Source organism: Manis javanica, chromosome X (assembly GCF_040802235.1).
Source record: "Manis javanica isolate MJ-LG chromosome X, MJ_LKY, whole genome shotgun sequence".
In the NCBI taxonomy this organism is placed as follows: domain Eukaryota; kingdom Metazoa; phylum Chordata; class Mammalia; order Pholidota; family Manidae; genus Manis; species Manis javanica.
Genome location: NC_133174.1, coordinates 30,926,922 through 30,945,029, shown reverse-complemented (window position 1 = coordinate 30,945,029; position 18,108 = coordinate 30,926,922).

The window sequence follows — 18,108 nt, the reverse complement described above, 5'->3', positions numbered from 1 at the left end:
CAAGGGCAGGCTTTCTTTCTAGCCAGGGCACCTGGGCCAATGTGTCTGCTTCATCATTCCTGGGGATGTGAAAGGCAAGTGGCCAGTCACATGATATATGGTAGGTGTCTGTGCCACGCCATTCCATGGTCTTTGGGTCCAGTCTCACACCCACCCGACTATGGGATAGGTGGTTATTACCTTGGTGGTAGTTGTTCCAGCAATGGGCTCCGTAACCAGCAAGGCGTGGTACACAGCAGCCAGTTGCTTCTCTATCAAGGTGACCCAGACCTCTGCTCCTTTCCATAGTTGTGGCCAGGCTCCGGCTGGCAGCAGGAGCAGCAGCAGTGGCAGAAGCAGTAGCCTTAGGCTGGGGCCACGGGCCGGGGTCAGTGCAGCTAGCAGAAGTGGTGGTGCCCCCACAACCACACAAGTGTAAACACAAGTCCCTCAGCGCAACTGCTACTTCTCCCCATCATTTCAAGAGGTGGCCCTCCCACAGCTGTACTTTTAACCATGATACCAGGAAAAAAACCCAGCCTGATTGTGCCAACTCCATCCAAAATCACTCTAAATATAACTATAGGAAATTAAAATATAATAACTATACCAAAATTTTTGGATTCCCAGGCAGATATGACATCCTGGAGGCTAAGTATGTAAACAGAGTCAGAACAAAGGTTTATCAGATGTGGTAGATGACAAAAGCCAGATTTAGCACTTTTTTTCCTGACCACTACTCAGACGTCAGGACACAAAAGAGACAGAAGTGTAGGATGGTAACCCCACTAAGAGATTGAAGTTGACTAATAGGGTAGCTGTACAATAGCTATAGTTAACGGGGAGGTAAAAGAAGAAATTAGAGAAGGAAAAGACAATGAGAAGAAAAAAGAGGAAAGGCATGAGCTCTTTTGGTTGTTGTCTATGAACCACTTGAGGCAGCCTACAGAATTATGACAATTAGTAAACTAATATTATTTTTCACTTTTAATTATTTGAGGGAAGGTACTCAATTGTGGTCTTCTCCCTCTTGGATCATGTGTAACCCACATAAAAGGCAGTCCATTTCATGGTACCATTCCACACAGAGATGAATTCAAAGAAACGTAGTTAGACAATCAAAATATGTGCCAGTTATTTGCCATTTGCTCTGAAATCTGTTCCCCACCCTCTCCTTGCTCTGCTGTGTTTCAGAGAGAATTGTATTGCCAGGCTCCTTGGCATTCTGGCTTCTGGTATGTTCAGCTAAACTGGAAGGTGAGGAGAAGGAAAGAAGGACAGTGTTTATTCCCCCAGATTTCTGCTTCAAGTGGCATCTCAAAATTGGCTGCATTTCTACTGAGGCTCCAGATCCCATCAGTCAGCCTCTCCCTCTGTAGCATGAGCTCCTGCTGGCTGTTGTCACTGTAAACTCTAGCTTCTGCCAAATGGCCCTGGCTTCTGGACTTGAGTTATACCACCACCTCCCAATTTGCCTCCAACCCCAAGGAAGTGGTAACCATTTCCTGTAGTTGTTCATCTTTATGTTGCCTCTGCACCCATGTTAGGATTCTCCACTTGCCCATCACCCATATAATAAATTCCTGGTATGAAATTCCCTCTGTTGAAATACGGAGGTTTCTGTTTTTCTGCCTGGACTTTGCCAGATACAGAAAGTAATTCAGATCTGTACCCATTTTCTCATGTAATTAAATAAGTGAAGCATATATGCCTAATGAGGAATTAAGATACCTTAAAAATCTGCTCTCCCCTATCTCAGCCACTCTCACCCTCCTCCACATGGGTGACTGCTGCTCTGTCCAGCTCTTTGAAACTTACAAAGTTTTCTCCTCTCTACTTCTCCCCACCTTTCTTTTTCCCAGCCTACTATCTAAATCCTTATGTCTCTCCCACATTTTTTCATATACCTCCTGATGTCTGTGCTCTGCTGGGGAAGCAATGGGAAGGGGACCATGAGTAGTCATATACTAGGAAATAATGTTGCTTGTTTCCTATTTCTTGAACATCTTCCACATACCTTCCCCTTCCTCCACTATTTGAAAATTCAAAAATGAAAGAATATTTTCTGTGGCCAACCATTTCCTCCTATTGATTTTTCTCTCTTTTATAAAAGTAATCACAAGGCTGTGAGTAGAAATTTTTTGAGAACCTCAATCAGTTTCACAGCTAGAGGAAAGGAGAAGGGTTGTAATGAAGAGTAAAATATTTCTGTTATGGAAAGTAACTTCCCTTTTGAAAACACTGCTCAAGTAAACTGTAATATGCACTGCCCTTGGAAAGACTGGCAGAGAGTGTGATAAAGGAGCAACAGGTGTGGGCTGACTGGTATTGACTGGACATGGAGAATGAAGGAAATGGAGCCTTTTATACGTTAGCTCAGTTATCTTCTCTCAGGCACTTTGACTTCCATTGTTTCCTAAATTGTCCGTGTCAAGCTAGACTATAGGGCAATGTAAGGAAGTACTCACCCCTCCCAAGAGGCAGTTAACGACCAACACCCTCAGGCTTGTAATTGAAATTTTATAACTCTGGCTAAGAAAAAAAGAGAGAGGCCAACTCAACTCTCCAGGAAATTCCATGACTGCAACCTGCATCTAATTCCTTCTTGATTTCTCAAATTAAAAAATTAGACTCTGAATGTATTCCAAGAAGAATGAGTGAAAATGCTGAATAAAGGGAAGTGTTTTCACATCAAGATTCCCTATGAGTTTTGTTCTTGGTGATGATGAAAAATTGATTTCTATTCCTTTTATCTCTGCTGAGCATGCTGTTCTTTCCAGAACTGCCATGCTTCCACTATATGGTTGCCTGGTCCCACTTTCCTTGCCTAAAGATGACCAATGAGAGGACTTCATTCCCCTGGACACAGTGATTGTCCCAGGGGTGGGCATTTGACCCAAACAAAGCCAGTTAGAGTTATTTAATGAGGAGAGAGTTATTAGGTACTCTGGAGGAGAGAGGATGAAGCTTTTCTGTCTTTGTGAATGATGTATGTCTGCTGCTGCCACAGACCATCTCCACTACCCTGTGCAAGGAAGCTACATTAGAATTACACCAACACAAACAAAATCAGACCAGTAGCTGGCAAAGGATGGAGAGGTTTGGAAACAAATATGCCGACAATTTTTGAGTACTCATCAGGTCTGATCTGACTGGACACTTGGACATCTCAGTGATTCATGCAGATTGGGTTTCATGGAAAGAAAACTCTGAGATGCAGATTTGTGTTCATCCACCTGAGATGGTGATTAGTTTTATTAGAGAGTGCCCTTGGAGATAAACACCTGTGGAAAGGAAGGAAAGGTAAGAAAGCTGGAGTGGGCAGAAAGCAAACTTGAATTATCATGTGGTCACAATAAAGCACGGCAATCTTGTGGGGAGATGTGTGGGTAAGACTGTAATATTTCCAGAATCTCTCACCTGGCTTTAGTGCAACTGCATATCAACAGGCATTCCTAAGGGGTGGTGGGAGGTAGTTCATCTCCATATCAATGGGTAATTACCTGGGTGACCAAGGGCTTATCTGAACCTTAGAGGTTGGGGGGAGGACTCACTTGCTTCTGCAGGAGCGGGAGAGAGAAGGTCCGGACCACAGTTTGTAAGCAATAAACGGGTTTTAAACTTTGTTTCTCCCTTTGACTGATTTCGGTTTTAGAGGTATTTTGCCCCAGGATTTCCTCTTCCCAGAGTTACAAGATGTGAAGCTGGAATGACTCTGAATGGACAAAGACAGGTTCCTTCACTGAGACACTCCCTGTAGGTACTGACAGCAGGGAGTAAGTCCTTCATTCTTTTTTTATAATTGAAGTATAGTTGATATAAAATATATTGGTTTTAGGAATATAACACAATGATTTGACAGTTTATATACATTATGAAATGCTCATCATAAGTATGGTTACCATTTGTCACCATACAAAGCTATTTCAATATTATCGACTATATTCCTATGCTGTATGTTCACCCCTGTAACTTAATTTATTTTATACTCCTGTAATTTATTTATTTTATAATTGGAAGTTTATACCTCTTTGTCCCCTTCACCTATTTCACCCATCCCCTTACCACCTTCCCCTATGACAATCACCACTTTGTTCTCTGTGTTTATGTGTCTGTTTCTGTTTTATTTGTTCATTTTATTTTTTTAGATTTCACATATAAGTAAAATCTTATGGTAGTTATTTTTCTCTGTCTGGCTTATTTCACTTTCTCTCTAGATCCATCCATGTTGTGGCAAATGGCAAGATTTCATTAATTTTTATGGCTAAATAGTATTTCATTGTATATATATTCACCACATCTTTATTCATTCATCTATTGACACTTAGATTGCTTCCATATCTTGACAATTGTAAATAATGCTGAAATAAACATAGGGGTGCATATATTGATTGGAATTAGTGTTTTTATTTTCTTCAGGTAAATACCCAGAAGTAGGATTACTGGGTCATATGATATTTCCAATTTTATTTTTTTGAGGAAATGCCATACTGTTTTATATAGTGACTATACAGTGTACATTTCCACCAACAGTGCACAAGGCTTCCCTTTTCTCCACATATTCACCAACACTTATTATCTCTTGTATTTTTGATACTAGCCATTCTGACTGGTGTGAGGTGATATCTCACTGTGGTTTTGATTTGCATTTCCCTGATTATTAGTGATGTGGAGCATCTTTTCACGTGCCTGTTGGCCATCTGTATGTCTGCTTTGGAAAAATGTTCAGGTCATCTGCCCATTTTTAACTCAGATTATGTCTTTCGGTGATGAGTTGTATGAGTTCTTTATATACTTTGAATATTAGCCCACTATTAGACTAGTAGATATCATTTATAAATCACTTCTCCCATTCCAGAGCATAACTTTTCATTTTGTTGTTGGTTTCCTTTGCTATGCAGAAGTTTTTTAGTTTAATGAAGTCCCACTTGTTTAGTTTTGCTTTTGTTTCCCTTGCCCAGGGAATCATATACAGAAAAAAATTACTAATGCTAATGTTCAAGAACTTACTGCCTTTGTTTACTTCTAGGAGTTTTATAGATAAGAGATGAGAGCCCCAGGGAAACAAAGTAGCTTGCCTAGAGTCACATGACTACTTGATGCCAGATCTGAGATTTGAATCTGAGCAGTCTGCTGTATCGCTCCTTATATGAGACACCAAAACCATTTTTTAAAGTTAGGGCTTCACTGTAAATAACAAAATCATTTCATGAGCATCAGCTGTTGTCCCAAGTCTCCTGGCTTGAAATCTGCTCTCCTGCTCATTTGCAGTACATAATAACACTTTACTATAGGACTGAGCAGAACAGTCCTTGATTTCCAGTCTCCTTCTGACAGCCTAGATGTCACTTATAGGCTCCTCTAGTAACCACATGTGTGCAGAACCAGCTCAACCGAAGAAGCTTGAAGAAGTTTGTTGAGCAACAAGTGTTAGGTCCCTACAACCAGTTTCTGCATATTTCACCTGGATCTGAAGAGGAAAGCTCTGTCTCTGTGTCTTCCCCACCACTTTCCATGTCCCAGGATGTATCCCTCAGAGTCCCACCTTGGACTTCTGAGAAGTCCCACCTTCGCAGTTAGCAAATGTTTATCCTTGTGGAGCTATTAACCAGTAGCTTAAGCATCAGTCAGGTGAGAGATTCAAGTGGCAATTCTAGGGATGCCAGCATTCCTCCATGATAGGATCTCTCCGTGAGAAAAGCCATACGTACTTCCCATGACCTTGAGGTCTAGTTCCTTTGATACCTCCAGCAAATAATGTTTGGCATAACAAAACTAAATTATAAGGTCTGACTTCTTGCAAGTGAGAAACTGAAGCTGTTTCATGTAAACACAAGTAGTTACATGCAAAAATCTGCTGGCATAGATAACCACAGTATAATTATCAAAATTAGGAAACACAACAGAGATACAACATTATTATTTAATCTAAAGTTTATATTCAGAGTTTACCAACTATCTTAACTCTGTTCTTTTTGATCTGGTCCAGGATCCAATCTAAGATCATGCATGGAATCCATTTGTCATGTATCTTTGGTGTCCTTTAACCTGGACCAGATCCTCAGTCTTTGTTTTCTTTCATGACAGTGGCATCAAAAGTAGTTTGAAGACTATAGGCTAGTTATTTTGTAGGATGTTTCTGATATTTGTTCATGACCAGATTCAGGTTATGTATTTTTGGCAGGAATGTCCTAGAAGTGATGTGTGTCCTTCTCAGTGCATCGTACCAGGAGGCACATGATGTTGGTTTGTCATATTACTTGTGATGGTGTTGCTCTTAGGAAACACACACAGAAGTATTTAAGAGTAAATCTAGGCAACTTATTCTCAAATGGCTCAGAAAATAATAATATAGAAGAGAATGATAGTGTAAATGTGATAAAATGTTAATAGTTGATAAAGCTAGGTCAAAAGCACAGATAAAGCTATGTCAAAAACATACTGGATTTCTTCATACTATCTTCTGCATACTTGAAATAATTTTAAAACAAAAAGGTTTTTAAAATCTGACATATTAGGAGCTGTCTTCAGTATGTACAGACTGCTCTGGCAGCTGGGGGCACAATATGTTTTGGGGAGATCCTGCTCTTCTGTCAGAGAAGACACTTTGATGGGCTTTTGATCATTCAAAAGCACTACCTGGTCAGGTGTTAGAAGTTGAGTTAGGGAAGAGTTAAACTGTTTCGCACAGTAAAATGAAAGGTTGACATCCTTGGGTGGAGAAACTTAACAGTGATACCTGAATGGAGGATCACACTGAAGATTATGAAAGAGAACATCATGGTGGATAGAAATGATTCTTACAGGGATGGGAAATGGGCCCCAGAACAGGGCAGAATGTCTGGGCCAACAGAGGATATGGCCAGTGAGAGGCTTTCCTGTTTATAGTGATTATCTTGGAAAACAGGGACACACAATAATGACTGTTGGTTTTCCCTTTCTTATATTACAATTCCTATGTGTTGTTTGCATGTCTTCACTAAAGCTGCTTAACCAGCACAACACAACATCAGCCTTGAATTCATGGTCATCTTGGAGGTTAAGGCAGAAGCTAGCCATGGGGTGAAGCTGACTATAGGGGGTTGAGGCAGCAAAGAGAAGTAATGATGAGAAGTGACTCCCAGGAATAACAGGAGACAACCAGGAAGATATCAACATCTGAAAGTCCCCGGAAGTATTTGTAAAAAGAAACTGGACTCCTAGGCATTCTCTGGGGTTTGAATTGTAGTCATTGGGATAAAGGGAAGAAGACTGCAGAGTCCTGGAGAACTTGATTATACAGGAAAGCAGAGTTCATTTGCCATTTAGGCAATCACATGCAATAAAAGGTAAAAAATATATATATTTCCATGGTGTATCCAAGTCCAAAGGAGAGGGTTGGTGTGTCCACCTTTTACAGTAACAATCAGAATAACTTCTGATTTAGCAAGTAAAATCATCCATGCAGATGAAGTAGATTAAGAATGAGAATTTTCCTATGTGTGTACTTTCAAACTTTGCTAATTTAGGGACCATGTGTAATAAAACTAAAGCAGACAGTGAATATTTATTTTGGTGCAGTTAATAGAGACTATTAATTTATGGTAATTTGTGAGATTTACTGAACTGCTTTCTTGAGACTGAGATTGCAGTAATTAAAGAAGTCTAAGGAACTCCAAGAGTTCACGTGACTCATAAGGCTTTATTTTCTCACTGATGTGAGAAGACATCTGCATACACTGAACTTGAAACTACAGGCTAAAAATGTGCACATTACTGTCAGTTCAAGGAAGTGAAGATATTCAGACCCAACCCAGACTTTCATATAATTCAGAGACCACACATTTCCCTTTCTGAACTTCCCTGGTCTCGGTGGATTAACAGTTTTGAAGAAAGGCAAACTTTTTGGTGGAAATGAAACCACATTTTAAAAAAAGATCTGATGACTATGAATGACATTTAAAATTTCTTCAGTTGCCTTTGAAATTTAAATATCTATAATAGTCATCCATTTATAATTGGAGAGCCACCAGTTTTGTCAGTGTAATTCAGACTTAAAAGTACTGATTGGGCTTAAAAATAAAACATGCTCATCAACAATGGCAAAGTGTCTATGGAAATATCGTATACATATGACTATAGATGTCAAAACTCTCATAAAGTATCTAGCAATATGGCCCAATGATGAGCAATGCTAGGTTCTCAGGTGACGGTATAACATTGCTGCCATGAATGAAATAGCTGAAATCAAGGCACCATGAGCAATACAAGCCCAGAGTCAAAAAGAAGTACTCTCTGGCTGTATGCACTGTACGTTTCCCCAGGATAGTTTAGTCTGTTAAATAACCAGCATAGCAGGCATTGTTTCTGAGTACTCCAAAGATTTTTCTCAACTTCTTTCTCCCCTGCCGCCTCCCAATACAGAGAATGGAAAAACAAGTACCAGTTCTCCCAAACTTCCCCAAATTCCTTGCAAGTAGTCTTTAAAAAAATTCTTTTTTCAAGGAGGGTAGAGGATACAGCATTACTGGGATAAAGCATTATTGAAAAAATAATAATAAAAAAATAAAGTGAGAAATGATGTTAGCAAAAATGGTGGTATTAAGGACTGAATTATGTTCCTCCAAAGTTCATATGTTGAAGCCTTAACCCTTGATGTGACTGTGTTAGGAGACAGGCCTTTAGAGGGGTAACTAAAGTTAAATGAGGTCATAAGGGTGGGACCCTAATCTAATAGGATGGGTGTCCTTATAAGAAGAGGAAGAGACACAGAGAATTCTGTTTCTCAGCACGTACACAGAGAAGAGGCCATGTGAGGATGCAGCAAGGAGGCAGCCATCTACAAACCAGGAAGACAGGCTTCACCAGAAATCAACCCAGGATGACACCTTGATCTCAGACTTTGAGCCTCAATAACTCTGAATAAGTAAATTTCACTTATTTAAGCCACCCAGCCTGTGGTATTTTGTTATGGCAGCCTAAGAAGATTAATCCAGGGAAGTAAGGAAATCCAAGGGACTGTCCATCCCCAGAATTGTTAGGCAGAAAGACACAAATGAGTGGGATGGAAAGGAGAAAGGGCCCCCCAAAGATGACTCAGGGAGTTGGTCAAATAGAACCAGAAAGCCAGAAATGACTCAGAGTTAATCAGATGAAGCCACAGGGTCCAAGAGTGACTCAGGAAATGTCCAGGGTACCCCCAGATAAGAAACATCAGAAGCATGGGCACAGCACAGGCCCTGTCCTCATTTCACCAATCAGAACAAGCCTAGGGAAATGACAGCTGTCGATCAAGGACCTCTCTGCCCTGCCAAAACCACATAAAAGAAGCGTCAGAATGAGCATCCATGCCTGCCTGTCTCATCTTAGGCAGGCCCACTCTGACTCTCTGCAGAGTGTATTCTGTAAAGGAGTGCAGAGAGCATTAAGAGTCAGGAAAAAGAACTAATAAAACTTAGCTAAACCTTAACAGCAGACCATTCCGGAATAGTAAGAGATTCAATGTCTAAACTTAGAGAGAGACCAGATCAAAGGAAGAGAGAGCGAGAGGCCAGCCAAGGGCTATTTGAATCCTAGTTTACTAAATCCCCATGGTTTACAACCCTGATATCCACCCTGGCAGGGCCCTTGCTTATTTTTATACTGCTTCTCACTTTAGGTCCCTGTATCTTAAACCGGCTAATAGCCTTTGTTAGGGAAAGAGTGAGTGCTGTTCAGGTGCTAATGCTGAGACCGCAGTATCATTCACTCACACAGCAGGAAGAAACAAACATTCCATGATTGGAATGGTCAAAGGAAAGTGGGGAAATGTAGAATCTAAGCATTAGTAAGGTTAGTAAATTAGCATAAGCATAGCCATCTTAGAAACCTAGAAACCATTTTCTGAGAGTGTGACTCAGAGGGAAAAAAAACAAACAAAAAAACAAACCCTGGGCTGGGTAAGGCCTTGAAAAACAAGTTAATCATGAGCACCGGGTGGTGGGCAGCTGGGACCCTTGGTCAGCTAACCTTGGTCAGTAAATCTTACATACCAAGCTTATCGTGCAGAACCTCCCTAACCATTGAGGAGTAGTCTTACCCTGCCCTTGCTTAACCCCAGGATATATGTCTTGCAAGAATAATGTATAGTTATAGAAAATTGCTATGAGTGAAGTGCTTTGAAATTGCTATATAAACCCTTGGCTCTGAGTGCTCGGGGTCCTTGTTGAGACCCGCTGCATCGGGCTGACTTGGACCTCAGCTAGCTAGCTGAATAAAGACTTTGCTTGAATTTACATCTCTATGCCTGTGTAGTTTGTTCTCTGGGGAAGCCTCGGAAGCCTGGACCCTAACATATTCAAACTTACTTTGCTTTCTTGACTTTTGTCTCTCATCTCACTGCATCTGACTTCCCTGCCACACCAAGCCTAGTCCTTTCCTTCCTAACATAATCATTGAAAAACTGGGAAAAAACTGTCAGGATAAACTTTATCAGAACAGTGGAAGATAATGAAATGTTTACAACAACCAATGAATGCTTAACTAAATAAGAGAAAGACCACTAAAACTCAATGGGAGAGCTTTGTGGCATTTTAACTTACCCTTGTCCAATTCCTCTCTCCTGTGTGACAGTGATCTTGAAGACAGCAGCCTTCATTCCTGGTGTTTTTTACACAGCAGTATAACTCCTTTCAGGTTCCTGGACCCGATTCCAACACATGTGTGTGGGGGAGGGGGTCTTCCTGATGCTGGGATTCTTGTTCACGAAGCCGAAGAATGAGCTTCACAAACAATCAAGGTGGTACAGGTTTTTATTTAGAAATAAAGTTAAAGGACAGAGCTCAGGCCAGGAGGGGACAAAAGAGTCCGTAGTGGTGCGTTGTCTAGTGGTTTTATAGGCAGTTGAGGATTTTTGAGAACATGAAAAAAAAACTTAGGGCTGTGGACTTTTTAAGTGGTCCCAGAATATTTAGAATTAACTTAACACAAGTAACTTCCTGCTCTGATGATTTCTCCCTGAGATACCAGCATCTTGGTCTGGGGGCACATGAAACAAGGCTATCTGCCCAAGGTGGGCTGAGGTATTGTTTGCTAAAGAGTAAGTTAAGAATTTCTAACATCTTAACTTCTTGGGTATTAAAATGCAATCTTATCTTTAAGGTGGAATCCTTCTTGCTTTTACTGTGTTGCTTATGCCTGGGCTTATTTGCTAAATTAGTTTGCCCAGCTTGCAAAATCACTTCATCAGATCTGAAGGAGGAAAGACAGCACATAGGCCTGGGCCTTTTAGCATGCTAAGGTGAATCTTACACATGATTATAAATTATTAGCATAATAAAAACATGTGCTACTCTTCTTTATCTGGGGAATATTAACTGATCTCACTGAAGAATGACTCTAGAGCTGAATGTTTAACACAGAGTTTTAGTAGGGGGTTTCCCCGCATGTAGTTAGATTGCTCTGACTGCAAATATCCTGCTTTGCTTTTTCCAGAGGCCCTGACTCTGCTCTGACTATACCCACAGTCCCTGTCTCATTCCCACACACAACACCAAGCAATTCTTGAACACCAGCAGGGTGTCCAAGAACTCAATTCAATTCTGATGCTGTCTGCCCAGAGACAGCAGCAGATTCCCCAGGTTAAGGGCTCCGTCCTACAAGACCACCCTCCACCCCCCACTCCAGATGTCAGTCACAAGCCATGTGCTTTTGACCAATGGGATATAGATTGGAGGTTCCCACGAACTCCCCTTTAGGTTAGATAAATTTGCTAGAACGGCTCACAGAACTCAGGAAAACACTTACATTTACCAGCTTAATAAAGGATATAAGTTAACAGCCAGATGAAGAGAGACATAGGGCAGGGTCCCAAATAAAGGAGCTTCTATCCTTGTGGAACTTGGGCCTGTGGGAGCTCGGTGGCATGTGGGAGCATTCCAGTTCCCCAAGCATGGAAGCTCTCTCCAACACAGAAGCAGGATGCAAAAGGGAGATATGGTCTTCTCAAGGGTTGTTGTGAGGACTTCATTGCATAGTCATGATTAACTAAATCATTGGCCAATGGCTGATTCAATCTCCAGCCCCTATCCTGGGTGGGATCCAAAAGTCTCTAGTTAACAGGACAAGACACCCACTTCACCTTTAAGGCTCTGAAGTGTTTTCAGGAATGGTGGATGGAGACCACATATACCTGGGAAATATATATTTGATACTCTAAATGGCAATTCGCTTTGTGGGTACCTGGTTATAGAGGGACCAGAACAAGGCCCTGTTCCTAAGGAAAAGGGTTAATCTATTTGACCTGTCTGGGGTTCTCTGAGGGACTGATGCAAGGTGCTTGAGTTGAAGAATTGCCCCAACACTTAGCCAGTCTTCAAGGACCTAGAGGGTGTATTTCCTTCCTCCCTCCCTCCCTCCCTCCTTCCCTCCCTCCCTTCCTTCCTTCTTTCCTTCCTTCTTTCCTTCCTTCCTTCCTTCCTTCCTTCCTTCCTTCCTTCCTTCCTTCCTTCCTTCCTTCCTTCCTTTAGAAAAGTCACTAAACAAAGAACTACAACCCACAGCAAGTAACAACAAATCCTGGAGTGGAGGAGAATCTAAGTTATGACATCACAATATTCAAAATGTCCAGTTTTCAATAAAAAATGTTAAGGCATGCAAAGAAACAAGAAAGTATGACCAGGATGAATGGAAAAAGAAAATGTGACATATGTAGATATATAATGGAACATTATTCAGCCATAAACAGAAGGAAATCTTTCCATTTGCAAAAAGATGGATGAACCTGGCAGGCATTATGCTAAGTAAAATAAGCCAAACACAGACAAATACTGCATGATCTCACTTGAAAAGGAAATCTAAAAAAGGTAAACTCAGAAATGGAGTACAATGGTGGTTACCAGGGGATAGGGGGCAGGTGGGGGAAATGGGAAGATATTGGTCAAAGCGCACAAATGTCTAGTTATATAAGATGAGTAAGTTCTGGGGATCTAATGTATAGCCTGGTGACTGCAGTTAACAATACTTTATATATACTTGAAAATTGCTAAGGGACTAGATTATTCTCACCACAAAAAAGAAAAGATAATTATGTGAAGTAATAGAGGTGTTAACTAACCTTATTGTGGTAATCATTTTGCAATTTATACATGTGTCAAATCACCATGTGGTATACCTTAAACTTGCACCATGTTATTTGTCAATTATATCTCAACAAAACAAAAGATAAGGTCACAGTGGGATAGGATGGGCCCAAAACCAGGTATGACTGGTATCCTTATAAGAAAAGAATGTGAAGACATGTAGGGAGGAGAACACATGATGGCAGAGGCAGAGACTCAAGTGCAGCACAGGTAAACCAAGGTGTGCCGAGAACTGCCAGCAACTACCAAAAGCTAAGAAGAGGCAAGGAAGGATTCTCCCCTACAGGTTTCAGAGAAGCATGGTTGTGCTGACAACTTAGTTGGGGATTTTTAGCCTCCAGAACTATTAAACAATAAACTTTTGTGGTTTTAAGCTACTCAGTTTGTGGTACTTTGTTTTGGTGTCCCGGGAAATAAATACATGCCCCCTGTAGAGAAAACAACACGTTCAAAGGCCTGGAGGCATCAGAGGATGGCTTCACCAGGGATCTGCAAATTGTTCAGTGCTTCTGAAATTAAGGGAGAGAAGACGGTAATGCCAAGATGTGAGGCTGGCTAGATGAACAAGCAGGGGCCAGCCTATGCAGGAGTTTGCAATTTATCCTGAAGATAAAAAGATATACTGAATGGTTTAAGAAAGGGAATAGGATGATCAGATTTGCATCTTAGAAGAGTGCTATGACTTCAGTATGAAATGGATTGAAAGGGAGCACTATAGGCAGGAATAAAAGTTAGGAGGCTACAGAATTTGTCTAGGTGAGTATATAAATTGGCTATTACTGTGTAAGAAAATACCTCACACTCAATGACTTAAAACAACATCCAATATTATTTCTTTCAAGTATGTGGATCAGTTGATAGTAACTAATGTAAGCTAGGTAACTTGAGAGTCAGCTGATCTAGAGTGGATTTGGCTGGCCATGACCCTACACCCCATGTTTTTATCCTCCTCCTGGGAACAGTGGGCAAATATGGGCACATCCTTCTCATAGGGATGGAAGAGGTGCATGAGAAGAGGCCCAGACAGACCAGTGTTCCCTCAAGCCTCTGCTAGCATCATGTCTGCCACCAGCACATTGTGCAAAGCACACCACATGGCAAGCTCAATTTCACAGGGGAGGAAAACAATTCATTCCTTCATGAGAGGAGCTAAAAAGTCACATAACAAAAGTTGTACATATGGGGAGAGGTGAAGAATTGAGGCCGTTAGTGGGTTCTACGGCTAATGTACGATTCTAGCTGTCATGATGCAATGGTGGCCTCCAAGGACACCACCAGGCAAGCTCTGTAAGAGGTCACAGAAAGACCCACAGACCACATGAAAAAGCTTGAACGGCATAGTTTATCAAATAAACTTCAAAACACACAGCAAATAGCAAGGGGAAAGAGATGAAGTAGGTTTATCTACTGAGCACAGGGCACACATGAGCAGAAGGCCATTTCCTGATTCCTGGAATACACAGTGGGCATATGTCTTATCTCTCTCTCTGCTGCATCTGCCTTCCCTGCTGATGGTGTGGTTACAAGCACCAGAGTTAAGGGTTAAGTCAGGGGTCTGTAGGTAGGTGGTGCCTGGGACCAATGGCCACACTTCCTCTGAGAGAGAGAGAGAGAGAGAGAGAGAGACAGGTATCCTGATCACAGCTGTAGCTTGTCAGTAAGTCTGCTCAACAGCTGAAGTTTTATTTCTATTTCCTAGGAAGAGGACACAGTGGGTGTCACCAGTGGGTGGGCAAAGTAACATTTCACAATCCAGATAATGTCTCATAATCCTGATGTAAAAATAGCATGCTTCATGTACCTCATGTATATTTATCATATATAACGTGAGTATTAGTGTTTCCTTGGTAATTCTATCCTTTTCTATGTTAACACATACATGCTCTCTTGCTTTCCTCTTCTCACATGTCTTCCAGCTTAATAAATTACTTCTTGCTCTGGACTGAATTGTGCCTCCCCCCAAATTCATACATTGAAGCTCTAACCCCCAATGTGAGGGCATCTGGAGATAGGGCTTTTAGGAGATAATTAAGGTTAAATGAAATCATACAGGTGGGGCCCTAATCTGATAGGAATGGAGTCCTAACAAGAGGAAGCAAAAGACCACTCTCTTTCCTCACACACACACTGAGGAAAGGCCATGTCAAGACACAGGCAACCATCTGCAAACCAGGAAGAGAGGCCTCACAGTAACTCAGCCATCCTGGCATCCTGATCTCACACCTCCAATCTCCAGAGCTGAATAACTGTCTAGTGTTTAAGCCACCCAGTCTATGGTATTTTGTTATGGCAACCTGAGCAGACTAAGACACTTATCTGTGCCTGACACATCATATGAGTCCCATGCCTCCTATTTGTTTTCTTCTCTTCCATGGCAGAACTGAATATTCTCAGACAATACAGCAAATATAGACTATGCCACCATCATGAGGTTGGTGATGTTAATTAGCTGGAACAGAACAGACAGAATGGCAATGGAGAGAAAGGGAAGGGTTCAGAAGTTACACTGCCAGGATTTGTTGACTAGGCACAAGCTAGGATGAGACATGGGGACAGGAAGGGGCCGAGGATGACCTCTAGTTTCTGGCTTGGGCAGCTGGGTTCATGGTAATGCCATCCTGTGGATAAAATGAGAGTTCCTTTGGCCAGGATTCTCACCTGGCCCTGGTTGACTAGCTCACTGCACACTGTGGGCAATACATGGCTGTTGACTCTATAAAAAAAGCTCCACCGAGTGCTCTGAGCACGACATGGTGGCAGGGCTGCAAGGCTGTAAGAGAGCAGAGCAGAGGCTGGAGTGGTGGCATCGCTGAGGACAGAGGCCCAGAGGATGGCTGTGCAAGACAACTGTGCAGAGAGGCCTGGAGGACGACTGTGTGGGATGACTGCTTGGGACGGCTGTGCAGGATGACTGTGCAGAGAAGCCCAGAGGACGGCTGTGCAGGACAACTGTGCAGAAAGGCCCAGAGGATGGCTGTGCAGGATGACTGTGTGGGACGGCTGTGCAGGACAACTGTGGAGAGAAGCCCAGATAATGGCTGTGCGGGACGACTGTGCAGAGAGGCCCAGAGGATGGCTGTGTGGGACGACTGTGCGGGACGGCTGTGCAGGCAGAGAGGCCCAGAGGATGGCTGGGCGGACAGAGGGGCCCAGAGGCAGAGACTGGCTTGCTGCATACAGACTCGCTCTGAGTGAATGGGATTCTACTGACTGACCTGCCATCTGGAAATAAAGTTGGGTATAACACTTTCACCCCAAAGAGTGTTCTGCTGTCAATTTTCTTTGGTTACACTGAATCCATAGAGACCTTGCCTGGGGCTGAAACCCATTGACAACACACATCCCCTGTAGAAAAATGCACAGGAAGAACCACCATTAATTGGAGAAAAGCAATTCAGTGTGTACAGGGCTGAGTTTGGGTGGACTGGGAACAGCAGATCTCTACGGGGAAGCACCGGCTGCTTAGCTGGGTGTCCAGTGTGGAACTCAGTCATGAGGTCAGGCTGGAGACACAGGTGTGGGTGTCGCGAGTTAGTAGAAGGTAAACAAGGTCATGGGAGAGTGCAGCAGAAGAGGAGGTGGCCCAGGGCAGTGCTTCTTGGAGACCTGGGTTTGAAGGAGAGCAGAAGAGGAGTCTGAAATGGAGAAGTCAAATGGCAGTCAGAGAAGAGGGGGCAAACCTGCAACTCGGGAGCTTGGCAGCCCCTGGAGTCTCAGGTACCTGTCATCTGGTGACAAGAGATTAAAAATGAGACAGACTGATAAGTCACCCCTGGATTTAGCACTAAGTAAGTTACTGGTGACCTCAGTGAGAGGTTTCAGTGCCCCAAGGAGGGGGGCAGATGTTAGTGGCTGAGGCGAGGGAGAGAGTCACCTTGAAGTACCAGGCTGTGATAGGGCAGAGAGAGCATGGCTGGAATGGAGCCGACATGGGCACTGGGGGGATTTGGTTTCATTTGGTTTTGAAAAGGAGCTTGTGAATGTTGGTGAGAAGGAGCTGGGGCCAAGGGAGAGGTGACACAGGGAGCGCCTTGGATAGAGCAAGGTTCCTGAGCACACGGAAGGAAAGTAAGCAAAGGGGCCTTGGGGGGCTGCAGAGTCTTCTCTTGAGAAAGGAGAGAAAGAGAGTGCAGGTGCAGCGAGGTTTGTAGGGCTGCAGGCAAGAGGTCGAGGGCCTTCCTCTTTGTGGTTTCCATTTTCTTTGTGAAAGAGAAGAAAAGGTCTTCTGTTGAAAACAAAGTGGTAGCTGGACATTTCAGGAAAATGAAGAAAGTTTTCAAGTTTTGTGTCTGCTGTTCAGAAGTGTGGTTTGACTCTAGAAGCCAAAATAATTTCAGACAGAGTTAAAAACCTAGTTGGGTCTGAGATTGTAAATCAGTAGTGGTATGACTCTGGGGGTAAATTCACAGCTTTCCTTAGCAGCTCATGTGCAAGTGTAGAGGAGGAAGGCAGTTGAGGGTGATCAGGATAAGAGTTTTTGCCTGACAGGTGATACAAAAGGACAGTTAGGAAGGGAACTCAGGACATAGGTAAAAGAATGACTGAACTGATAGATGGTAGTAGAGTCTAAGATGGGTAGAGCACGAGAGGGTGAAGACAAGAGGAAAGCAAAATCAGAGTCAAGAAACTTGATGAGGTTGAAAGTCCTCTTGGGTGTGAATGAATGAGGAAGAGAAAGGCAGGAGGTGATGTTCCTCAGTACACTTCTGAGAGACGACCAGGTTCAGAGTATGGCTATGGGAGAAGGGTGGCTGACGTGGAGGGCAGTGAAGATTTCTGAATGAGAAGGCGAAGGAAGAGTGAGGCAAGGTTCTGAATTCACTCAAGTCCCCCCCAAATGAGGGCCCTTCTCTAGTTGTAAAGGGGTTTAAGAAAATTATATATGGTTTGTTTGAATCCTAACCCTCCATTTACCAGCTGAATGAGCTTGGATAATCTATTTAACTTCTCTTAGTCTCAGTTTCCTTATCTGAAAAATGGAAGAGGGTATTCATACCGACCTCGTTGGTTTGTGGGATGATGAAGGGAACAC